Consider the following 11,934-nt stretch of genomic DNA (forward strand, 5'->3'; position numbering starts at 1 on the left):
GCACCAGGACCTTCCCAGCACAGAGGTAGCGGCTGCCACAGACCAACCCAGCCAAGGTCCATTTTCTCAGTGGGATGTTTGAACTCATCAGGGGCATTAGGTCAGCGGATCTTTGAGTATAAAGCTTCTTTATTTGTATTATAATTCTCAAGAGTTGAAGTATTATTCCAAACACACGTCTGATTGTGTAGTTGATAATAGTAAATGCACTTTTACTTTACATGTACTTGTATCTGAGAATATAAATATGATGTAATCACATGAGACTGATATAACCTATGTGGTAGACCGTACCACATGCTATAGTCTATATATGTGAACTCTGAAGTTACTAACTCTTATCTTTGTAAGATCGCCCTTTCATATCACAGCAGATCGAATATATATCACAAATATACCTTTTACTGCTGTTCTTACGCATCTTTTTGGTGTTATACCAATTAATTGTATACTGTATATTCAGAATCCATGTGTAAATTAATATGTTTGATTAATTCCTTACAGTCGTCAAGAACTCTCGCAATTTACTGTTCCAATTACAAATTGTTACACTAAATTAAACCCTCACATCACTTCAAAACCATTCTAAAAATACTCAGAACATTTTAAAGCACACAGAGAAATATTCACTTTTTGTTTCCCACCTTCTTCCATGGTTTCCTGTGTGCTGAGAACAGCAGAACTGTTGTTTATCAGTGGCGCAGGCTCTTTCACGTGTTAAAATCATCCATCTGCTTATCATGGGCTGTGCGTCATAACCGCCTGAACCCACCAGCTAATGTAAGAAGGCCCATTGATGAATCAAAGCAAATATATGTCACTATGTGGTTGTAAAAATGGATTAGTGTAATTATCTAAAAGTTTTTAAAAATGTGTTTATATAGCAGCTTTCCAAACCCAAGGACACTATACAAATGAAAAAAAATACAATAAAAAGAAACATATAAGGCAGACTGTAAGACAATAAAGCATGGGCCTTAATAAATAGGTGAGTTTTGAGGTTAGATTTAAAAACCATCAAAGAATTTGACTCTTTAGGAGATGCAGGAAGGGAATTCCATAAAAAGGGAGCAGCAACACAGAAAGCAGAGTCACCAGTAGCTGGACACTCAGGTCCATATACAGCTTGCAATAGACCAGCCTCAGCTGAATGGAGCCTATTGGAAGGAGTGTAAACATCAAATATATGATGGAGCCAAATTATACACAGCCTTATAAGTCAATAGCAAGATTTTATATTGAATATGTGATTGTATAGGCAACCAATGGAGAGGTTTGAGAATAGGAGTAACGTGCTCTCAGACTCTAGAATGATTTAAAAGTCTAGCTGCCGAATTTTGGCTTTAGGGAGCCTATCAGGCAAAGAGTTATGGAAATCAAACCTGGATGTTATAAATGCAAGAATCATGCACTCAATATCAGACACTGACAGAAATTGCCCTAATATAAAAAAAGAGGTCTTAATCAAATTTTTCACATGGGGCTTGGATGACAGGTTGCCATGTTAAACATTTTCACTTTAAATATTAAGACTCCCCCAAATCCCAAATTTTGGAGTGTAGGATGATATTAGAGCACACAAAGAGAGCCAACAGAAACAGAGGGAAGAAAATATAAATTCCACACATATGATCTCATGGTCTGGAATAAAATTTGGTCCTAGAGATATAAGGCAACAGTGTTGGACACCACAGCAGTGTAGCACCCAGTGCAATTTCCTTTAATGTTCACAGCTGTGTATGGCACAGAATACAAGAGGTTCACAACCCATTTAGCAGACCTATCCGTGGCTAGCATACATTCAAATGATGTGAACATAACCACACATCACAAATTTAACACAGATGACAAGTTGTATCAACTCTTTAGGTTTTAGGTATGGGTAGTTTTTCCTTTAAATATGGTGCTGGTTTGAACTTTTTCATGTTCAAGGAACATTTAAGTGAAATATTAAGGGGATATTTAACTTAACAATTAAGTATTAAGGTTATTAAATACAGATCCATTCTAATATTAACCAGGTACTGACTTCAAAATGTTGTGTAATTTTGTGCAGTGGTCTTAAAGAAAACCTACTTAAGTGTAAAAATAAGAATAAATTTAGCTTTTAATATTTTATGTAACTAGCTAAACGCAATATAACAAAGGAATGCAAGAGCTTTTTATTTGTGTTAAAAGGACAACTAAAGTAAAATCAAACTGCATGTAACTTTTGCATTGAAAATAACCAGTTATGATAGATCACCTGGTCATGTAGAACATTCGGTGTTCCTACAACAGTTTCTAATACCACATTTTCTAGTATCTGGGTTGTGGGGAAGAATTTAATTTTTCCTAATGGTAAATATACTGTTTAAGCTTTATTTATGCTCAACCTCTCTCTTCACTAATACTCCATACTAAACCAAAAGATAAGAACTGGAAGGCCAGAAGCACCACTATAAAAACAAAGAGTGAAGCACAGTTTGTGTTTTGGCTTATTTGAAAGTGAGAAGGAAAATAATTTCCTTTTTTATATATATATGACAAATTAATTAACACCAATGGAACTGGAATCATGTGCTTTTACGTTGAGTTACAATGTGATTCTGGTGGTGTACCATCAGTCCAGACAATTTATGTGTCCTTAATTTCCAGATATAATCATATTTAAAGGCATCACCTATTATTGAAATACTACACTTTGTCATGAAGAAGATTGAATCTATTTTTTTTCTTTTTTTCTTATTCTGGTTAAGTGCATACTAACATGCATAATCCAAAACAATACAAAAAGAAATATCACATTGCGACACATCATAGTACTTGAATCACCCAAAAATATATTCCTGTATTACCCACAGCAGCAGCAGTAACACCACCAGCATGATTCCAGAACAGAATGTCACAGCCCACTCACTAATAACACATGGCAAAAACTGGTGGGAAATGTCTTATGTTCTGTGACATTTTGTTTCCTTGATTTTTTAATCTTTATTTAAAAACTGACATTACCTGGTACACCGAAAAACTCTGGAATCTGTAGTTTTGCACATAAAGGCTTTAAACAATGCAAATTTTGCCCCTTGAAGAGAAAGGGCTGATTCTTGTAAGCGTCTGTATCTCACTGCCACTTACTCTTTTTTGTATAAATCTCCAGTTACCTAGAGAACAGAAAAAAGTTATTTTGGATTGACATTAAATGTGCTGGGCACAAAAATTGGCAAGCGTATTCTATTAAGTCTGAAAGTGAAATATTGGTGAAATATGGGGAATACTACTGACCGAAGTATTGTGAAAGTTTCTATTCTGTATTTTTTTTACTACGTCTCATTGCATAGATCAAACCATACAATATGTCTAGATTGCAAACATTTAAATACTGCATATGAGAAGATGACTTACTATTGAGACATGCTAACCTTCTTATATTCATAGGCTTCTAAAAAAATTTCACCTGTTGTTCACCCCAGCCTGCACCTCTGGGACACCGAGAGGATAGGGCTCGGGGGGCTACATGGGTTCTAATGTGTATGGGAGGTTGTGGCTTTTGTGGAAATGTCTCAGATGGCAGCAGTTTTGGCAATAAGCTCCTTCTGTAAACATCACGGTGGCCGGTCCTGACTCCCGTGAAGTGTGTTGTTAAAGACCCTATGCATGACGGTATCATCCGGGAGAGTCTGGAGATGGACATCAGAGTATTAGGGCGGGGGTGGTGACTGCGGTTATCAGTTGTCCGGGGGGAAAAGTAGAAGCAACCAAGTTCGGGGAGGTCCAAAAGGGTTGTCAGGGTACAGTCCATATTCCATAAACTGGGAGATCCATCCGGGACGAAGACAGTTAAAATTCCCCAGGAAGGGGAACCAAGCCCAGGAACAAAGAAAACTAAAACCGTAGCGGGACCAGGCGCTCCGAGCCCTGGACTCAGTAGGTCAGGACGCCAGGGTGAAGGCCTGTGCCCTCAGGCTGCTCCAGGCCTGGGGATAGGCGGGCCTTCGGACGTCCATCTTCCAACGCTGAGCCCGGATCAGCAGAGACGTTAGTCCTATAAAGCCAAAACACTAACAAGACTCACCGGGAAATAATGGAACCAAATCAATAACAGAAACGGGTAGGAGCGCCTTCTAGAGGAGGAATGTGGAACGTAACAGTGATGTCCCCATCGTATCATTGTCTACTCCCAACAGTGGGGCAAGGAGTATTGCCAGAGTATCTTCTTTACTGGTCACCTCTGTCCGAGCAGCTGTTGTTTTATTTTCTCTCTGATCTACAAGCTGAGTCTAAATCTATGAATAGGTGAAAACAGGAAATGACAATAATATAGGACTGAATATAAATACTTCTAAATGAAGTTTTTGATTAGCCTACGCAAAATGTACATAATTTGTTTGACTGCATTAGTATTCATATGATTGTATTTCATAAACACATATGGTGTTATGGAACAACACAAATGTTAAATAAAATAAGATTGTTAACTAGAATTGAAAGAGCAACAAAAAGATAAACTCCCCACATTTAAACAGCTTTATCAAACATATGTCTGAATTGCATTACTATTCTACGCAAGCATATTCTCAGGTTCACCTGTTTTAAACATCATACAGTTCTGTGACTCTAACACAGCTCTCTACATGAAGCTTCAGAAAAATCAAAGTTAATTACATTCCCAGAAATGCATCAATATTTTTTATGAAGTTGTCAAAGAGATCATTGCTGATTTTGAATTTTTCATCTAAATCCATATTTATTCTCCCTCATAAGAGACAGATTGCATTTTTCAAAAATGTGTAAACAACATTTACTGTCAAAATGAAAAATAAATGACATTAAATGTGCTGGGCACAAACATTGGCAAGCGTATTCTATTAAGTCTGAAAGTGAAATATTGGTTTACACATCAAGACTTTTTATACCCCTGCATTTTTTCTTTAAATGCTGTTCAAATCTAAAGGATTTGTTTAACAAATACACAAGAGAAGACATTTGCAGATAGTAGCAAAATGGGATGCAGTAGTATGTTATGGCGATTGTTCGATGACGATGTGATGGACTTTCACTGACACTTTCACTCTTTTTTAATATAAATCAGGTCTGTAATACTCTGGATTTTACATTGTAGTTTTGGTAAACAAATTCTGCATAATACATAGAATAATCCAAAGCTATTCACTACGTCTTGTCTTTAGCATTTGATGGCAGAGGGTGCAACAGTGAAGGCAGTGTTGATGACATCTCTGCTCCTTCAAGAAGTGCCACATTCTCAGTCCCTAGCCTAGGGCCTTGAAATTCTGGTTGAGTGAGAAATGTGACACCTACTGACCCACCAACACCTCTAGCAGCAGCAAAATGTTTTCTTTAAAGGTCTCCCACCCTGGACTGAGGCGGCGCATGAGATCTGATGTAGCAGGACTGTAGACTTGAGCTGCTTCAGTGTTTGATCACTGATGCTGACGTCACGGCTCGAATGGTCAGTTCAATTGCGTGCGTTTTTTATAACCAGCTAAATTAGCTTTATTTTAAATAAATTAGCTTTAACACGATGATTGAAGTATCTCAAATTATATTTTCCTACCGGACCCATATGTTGCTTCCTAAATATTTGCACTATGGTAAACTCCATTGTTCCAAATATTTTCACATACAAAACATGAGTTTACAGTAAATGAACATGCTGTAAAAGGCAACAGATGATGAGTAATGTTTGTGTTTTTACTCCCTTCATATGTACAAATATATTGATAAACATTATGCTTACTTTATAAGAAAGCAAGTGAAGTTTACAGTTGGTTACATTGTAGTAAGGTGTACCTTTTCTTTCAATATAAAATTAAATCAATAGTGGCACGGGCCATAATACATACTGTATTAAATCAGTAGTATAAATATGTTGTTACTCTTTTGCCATTCTGGTTTTTAGTCTTTAAGATGTAAATATGATGCTGACAATACTGTAGCTAATGTATGCCATATTAATTAAACATTGCAGAGTGAAATAGATAAAAAAAATTAAGTGAAGGTGAAATAAATAATTGATCTAGAACACTTCAAAATACGAGAGGGGTTTCTTTGCCTGGAAAAAATACCATTTCAATTACATTTCTAAAGTAACTGAAGACAACACTTCATTTTTAATTTAATCACTTTCGCAGCGTGGCATAGCCACTGACAGTTGAAAAAGATTGTATTTCAATTTCTGTAATCACTGAGGCTCTCGGGGGCTCAGCCGGTAAAAGTGCTCACGCAGATCGCAGTTTGAGCCTTAACAGTTCCAGCCCGGGCTGTGTAATTAGTGAGTATGACAGGATTTCCCCCAGCAGTGTTGAGCGGGTGTGAATTGTCCAGGGTACCCTTGAAAATCCCTTTTTATCTTATCCTCAGAAAAATGCAGCTCTGTTACTCTATTTAAATCTCTAGAAATAATGTTTTCAAATGTGGACATCAGGCTGCTGTCCGACACCTTGCTGCAAAACCACACATTTGCTATTTGAAACTTGTAAATGAAGGTTTTACTTACAGTATATACTCTTTTAGCGTGTTGACATTGAAACTGCAGCATGGAAACTCTTACCGGTGGTTTTGGTTTTACCGGTAGCTCACATAATTGTGTGACACATCAGTCACGAAAAAGGGAAGAGATCCATCATTGTCGAATTTAGGAGCTGTTGAACATTTGGTGAGAAAACATTGAGAAGGGTTTCTGTTCTGTGATGAGAGGTGGAGCCATCCATTATTCTTTTTTATTTTTAGGATTCACTCCTCATAGTCTTTAAACCAAAGACCTTGAAAAGCTGTGTGCCCACGCTTTAAATAATCTTATTGTGAAGCAGGGAACCCCAGATCTATGGAGCTCAGATCCAGATGTTGACAGATGAGCAACACCTGAACTTTGATATCTATCTTCTTCAGTTTTGTCACCCAGACAAAGACTGTTATTACTGGAGACATATGGTTTCAACTTTTCAGTCTTGGGAGTTCCTAAAGCAAAAAAGACTCTACAGAATGCTCATGGGAGATGAGAGCTACTAAATATCATTGGAAGCCAGTAAATCTTTTTAGTTCTGAAAGATAAAAAATGTTCAATTTTTGTTTCTTCAAAAAAATTGATTAAAAACAACTGTTTTCCGCGTAGAACTTTTCATAAGAGATGTGTTTTTTTGCTGTGTGTAGGATATCTCACACATGCTTTGCAGATTTGTTATTTTTATTGCACCTCTTGTCTTAAAACAGGGTGGGTCAAGTGTCAGGTGAATAGGTTACACATCAGGGAATGTTATCTTTGGATTTACATTAACAACTCTGTTTTACCTGATGAAATAAGAAGGGCCACCCTTAGACACTTTCACCAGATAGTCGGGAACTGGTGCTGAAGTAAGTGGTTATTTAGATTTATTTCGTCACGTTATGCTGAAATGCATCCTGTTCTTATATTGCCAGGATGGGCGGCACTCAAGCGACCCATGATCCTGATTTTTGTTCATTTAAATTTGATAGGAAAGACAAGAGGAGCACAGAGCTGCTTGCGATACATAAGAAAAGCAAATGATTCTGCAGGAATGACTTCATATTTCCTCTAAGTAGATTAAGTCAACTAAGAACAGTTTCTCACGGTCAGTGATGACCTGGAGTCCCATGAATACAGCTGGCCCTTAACTGCAGTGCGACCACAGTGCCCCACCAGGCATCTGAACCCCTGACCTCCGCCCCTCCAGTGGAGCGTCCTGAGCTCCAGAACTCTCCTCCTTCTTCCAGTTTATTACTGGAGTGACTTGATCTGAACTTAACAAAGAGCATGGATGTATTCTGCTTATGTAATGGAAACCCCTTTTTAATCCACCAGGTAAAGTTGACCAGTCTTGTGTAAATTTGGATGTGTTATTGCAGGGTCTGATGGTTACCATTTTATCATCATCTTTGAATGTGCCTGTGGAGGATTTGTTGTTTTATTAACCTTGTCTAACCCATTTTACTTTGTTCATTTGATCGTACATTAGGATTAGTATTACACCCCCAGCACACATTATGGTTCTTATTATTGGAAGATTTCCTTAAAGTATCATACTCTTTATGAAATTTAATACAAGTAATGAAACATTCTGCTCTTCCAAAGTTACTTTTGACGAGCCAAAAGTCTTATTCACACTACCCAGTTGGAGTCTGCAAAAACCCAGTGTGAGGATGAGACTCCAATCTGTCATTATGCTATTGATAAATTTATTTTACTGAGAGCAGGGAAGAATTTCAACACTCCAACGCTCCTATTATGATATCTTAAACAACAAAAATGATATATTAGCAGTATTTTTAGTGTGGTTTGAAATACTTATCTCCATATCCCATATATCACAGAGAAGCCCATTGATAAGCCGTATGTTCAGCTCTGGACCAGGAGTGCTCTCTATGCGGAGCTTGTATATTCTCCCCGTGTTTGCGTGGATTTCCTCCGGGTTAACGTAGAATAACTGGCTTCCAGGAAAGCTAGTCCTGGTGTGAGTGTGAGTCTGTGTGTGCGTGTGTATGTCTGCGTGTGCCCTGTGAGGAACAGGCGTGCCAGTGTGACCTCCGTGGTTCCGCGCGGGCTCGTGCCCTCTGCCGCCCGTTACGTCCCGTGACACCTGGGGCGCGGACCCGGGTCTCCGGTGTGACGCAACAGGGAGCCAGCTGCATGAGCTGAAGGAGACCTCCCCTAGCCCAGGAGGCTGAGGTCCCTGCTGCGCGCAGCGAGGGCGATGACGTCACCGTGTCCGAACCAGCTCCGCTACACCGTGGATGTGTCCTGTCTGGTGCCTGTTGCTTACTGGGATAGGCTCTGGCCCCACCACAACCCTGAATTGGAAGAAGCAGCTAGAAAACATGAGAAACATTCCTGCAGTAACATTCCTGCTCTTGTGCTTTTTAAAACTAGTGGTCAAATCTCACTTGCCTTGCAGTGCAAAACTGTTTCTTCTTCTGTGTAAAAAGTAAAAGAGTGAAAGACAGAGGGTGCAGGATATTGAATAGTGTTACCTCCTCTGGAATGCTTTGACTTATCAGACAAAAAGTTTTTTTTAAGTATTATGCCAGAATTTCCCCCCAGTGAGTCCTGGGAGCCGCCTCTGTTTGTTCACTCGATACTGACATCTAGACTGTAAATGCCAGCTCACAGATTAGGGCACTCTTTGTTTTTGCATTGCAGGTATGCTTGTTTATGGTAATAGTTCCCAAAATCTTAAAGAGGTATCAAAGATGTGAGCAATTCCACATATACAGGGTGCAACATGACAGCTGTAGACATAAATTGAGAGTAGAGGGTGGACTGTTTTGACAAGTGTGGTCTAACACAACTGGTGACATTTAGAGAATTAGACTTTGATTATAAACCACTAAAATGTCATAACTCTTTCCTCCCTTCTCTTCGTGATCTCCTGGTGTGGAATGGCAACCATGTGTCTCTCAGGTGGGGCTGCACAGCGCTGTGGAAATGCAAGGAGTTTTTATGATCATTACAGCTACAGAAATATCAATAGTACCTGTCACGATCGTCATCCCTCCTCTTAAGGGCGCTCCAACCCTTTTGTATTTTAGTTTATTGCAGTCACCTGCCCCCTGTTTTGCCTGTTATTATTAAAGCCGGGCGCTCCCTCTATTCCTGGCTCAGTATTGGGAGATGGACCCCCAGGAAGCCCGCCTACCAGCGGGTCCAGGAGAGACCCGACGGCATCGGCTTCCTCACGGCGTCCTGACCATCTGAGTCTGGGGCCCAGAGCTCATGGCCTCGTTACCCTGTTTTTATCTTCCTGGTTCCCTGTTCCTATTCCAGATCCCGTTCCGGATTTTAACTCTGTGTATGTTGGATGGTTCCCCCGGAACGTGGACCGTGGATTGCACCCTGGATTTCCCCCTGTCTGTCTGATCCTCGTCTGCTCCTCCCCGTTGTCCTACTCCACTCACTCCCAGATTATACCGTCTGCATAGGGTCCAGAACTACGCTTCACGGGAGCCTGGACCAGCCCCCGTTACAGTACCAATATTCCAGTGAAAGTTTTATATTATTAATATTCAAGTGTTGAATTCACCCTCCCCCCTTTCAATTTTTAAAAGACAGAAGTATTATGGAAAATATTTTTGCTTAGCAATGTTGCTTGAGTATTCTTACATAGACATGTTGCTTTTTACAATTTCTGCTAGAAGGAAGGAAAGGAAAGTGGTGTACAAACATAAATGAGACTGGGTAAACAAAACCAGTAGGTCTCACAATGGTGGAGCTGGAAAATGGCTTTTTCACAGAAAAGAACTGCTGTTTTAGGACTCTCCAGAAGCTCCTTGCCTTTGACAAAATAACAGTTGCTCATATTAAGAAACACCCTTTTAATCCGAGTCAGGTGGTATTCTAATTAACTCATTTACACTTCAAGCCTTCTGCTCTTGGAAGAGAACAGGTGGCGAGACTCACGTAAAATCCCTGTGGTTTCTTTTCCTTGCAGTTGGATGTTGTCTGGCCATTTGACATACCAAGATTTTCTCACGCAGAGCCCTACAGAGGTTCCTTTGTTCTTTGGGAAATCCATTTTGTTCTCACATAAAAGTACAGACAGCCAGGACAGGATATCAATATTAATACAATCTGTGTGATAAAGCAGTAGTCCTTTATTATAACTTTAGGGAATTCTCGAGTAATTGAAAGAGAAAAAAGCCTTTAGCCACACAAGTTGGTGTGATCCGTGTTGCATTAACAGCCTTCTCCCAAATCACAGTCACTGAAATTTCAGAAACCATAGTGTTTCACAAAGTCAGTGCCTATGGCTCAATTGTATTATTTTAAATGCAAACCCTTTTCATTATTTTGTATCTCCCTTGCAAAGCACACCAGTAACATAAAACCAAAGTAATCTTCAGAAAATATTTGGCAGTTTAATTTATTTGCTCTTTCTCCTGTTGTTGATACTGTTTAGTGATCAAGGGCTATATTAACAAAACGTCTAGGATCTTGACCTCTTGGGAGGTCAAAGTCAGCAACAATTACACACATTATTGTGCTAAATTTTGTTGTCTTTTTTTCAACGACAGGTATTACAACCATGATTTGCAGCTCTTCTGGTCAACAGTCATCTGGGTGATGTCCGAGCATTTCACTCGTGAGGCTTAATTCCTCTCTGGCTTTCCTTCATGAGCTGTAGATTGTACAGCTGCTGCTTCTACCAATAAAAGCACAGCCATGCCTTTATATCTGTAGAAGCTGGAGGTGAATTTTTGCATATTATCTGATGAGATTTGGTTTTATCTACTGAGATACAACCAGTGTGTCCCACCTTTGCTCGGAGTCTAGTCTTAAAATAGAAGCAAGATGATATCTAAGTAAATAACGTACAAATATTTTTGTTTGAAAATTTATCTAAATAGGCAAAGAACACCGTCAGACTGAAATAGCACCTTGCAAATGGGAAAATAGCTGAAGTATCCACTTCGGTTGAAATGTTTTATGGTATCTTGCAGTGAAATTTGCATGGCCATCATCTCCATTGGACTGTATCCGAATTGTGCTCTGGGCTCGATGGCCAAAATGAACGTTTTATAGTTTTTCTCCAATGTACCCAGCACTGTTGATGACTTCTCCCTTAGGATATCAGAGGTCTTTTGTATAAATAAAAATCTCAGACTCTTTTCAGAGGCAAGTGCTATGCTTTTGATGCTCTAAGCAGTGATTATTCTCAAGGTTTAATTTCATGCTATGGAACACAGCTGCCTGTTCTGATATACAGAACTTGGGATTGATTGACAAGGGCGTTGAGGTTTAGAGTATTCAGCAATACGTCTGTCAAATGTCATTGTGCTCAATTTTCTTCATGAAATTACCTTCTTAGCGTAGATTATTATAAAGTTCTCCACAGAGCCACTAGATACTAGTACTGTATCTGTTTTCAAATGTCACCTTCTTGAGTTACAGTGCCTTGCGAAAGTATTCGGCCCCCTTGAACT

The 11,934-nt window shown here is 39.3% G+C and overlaps 1 long non-coding RNA gene across 1 annotated transcript in view; it reads left to right on the plus strand.

Moving 5' to 3' along the window:
* Positions 1 to 11,518, plus strand: part of LOC138223121 (uncharacterized) — a 28,359-nt gene extending 16,841 nt beyond the window's left edge. The window contains exons 3-4 of the long non-coding RNA XR_011181623.1: positions 8 to 100; positions 11,026 to 11,518. This is a non-coding gene — a long non-coding RNA (uncharacterized lncRNA). The remainder of the gene's footprint in view (positions 1 to 7; positions 101 to 11,025) is intronic.
* The last annotated feature ends 416 nt before the right edge of the window (positions 11,519 to 11,934 follow it).

Source organism: Lepisosteus oculatus, chromosome 15, assembly GCF_040954835.1.
Source record: "Lepisosteus oculatus isolate fLepOcu1 chromosome 15, fLepOcu1.hap2, whole genome shotgun sequence".
NCBI classification, from domain to species: Eukaryota; Metazoa; Chordata; class Actinopteri; order Semionotiformes; family Lepisosteidae; genus Lepisosteus; species Lepisosteus oculatus.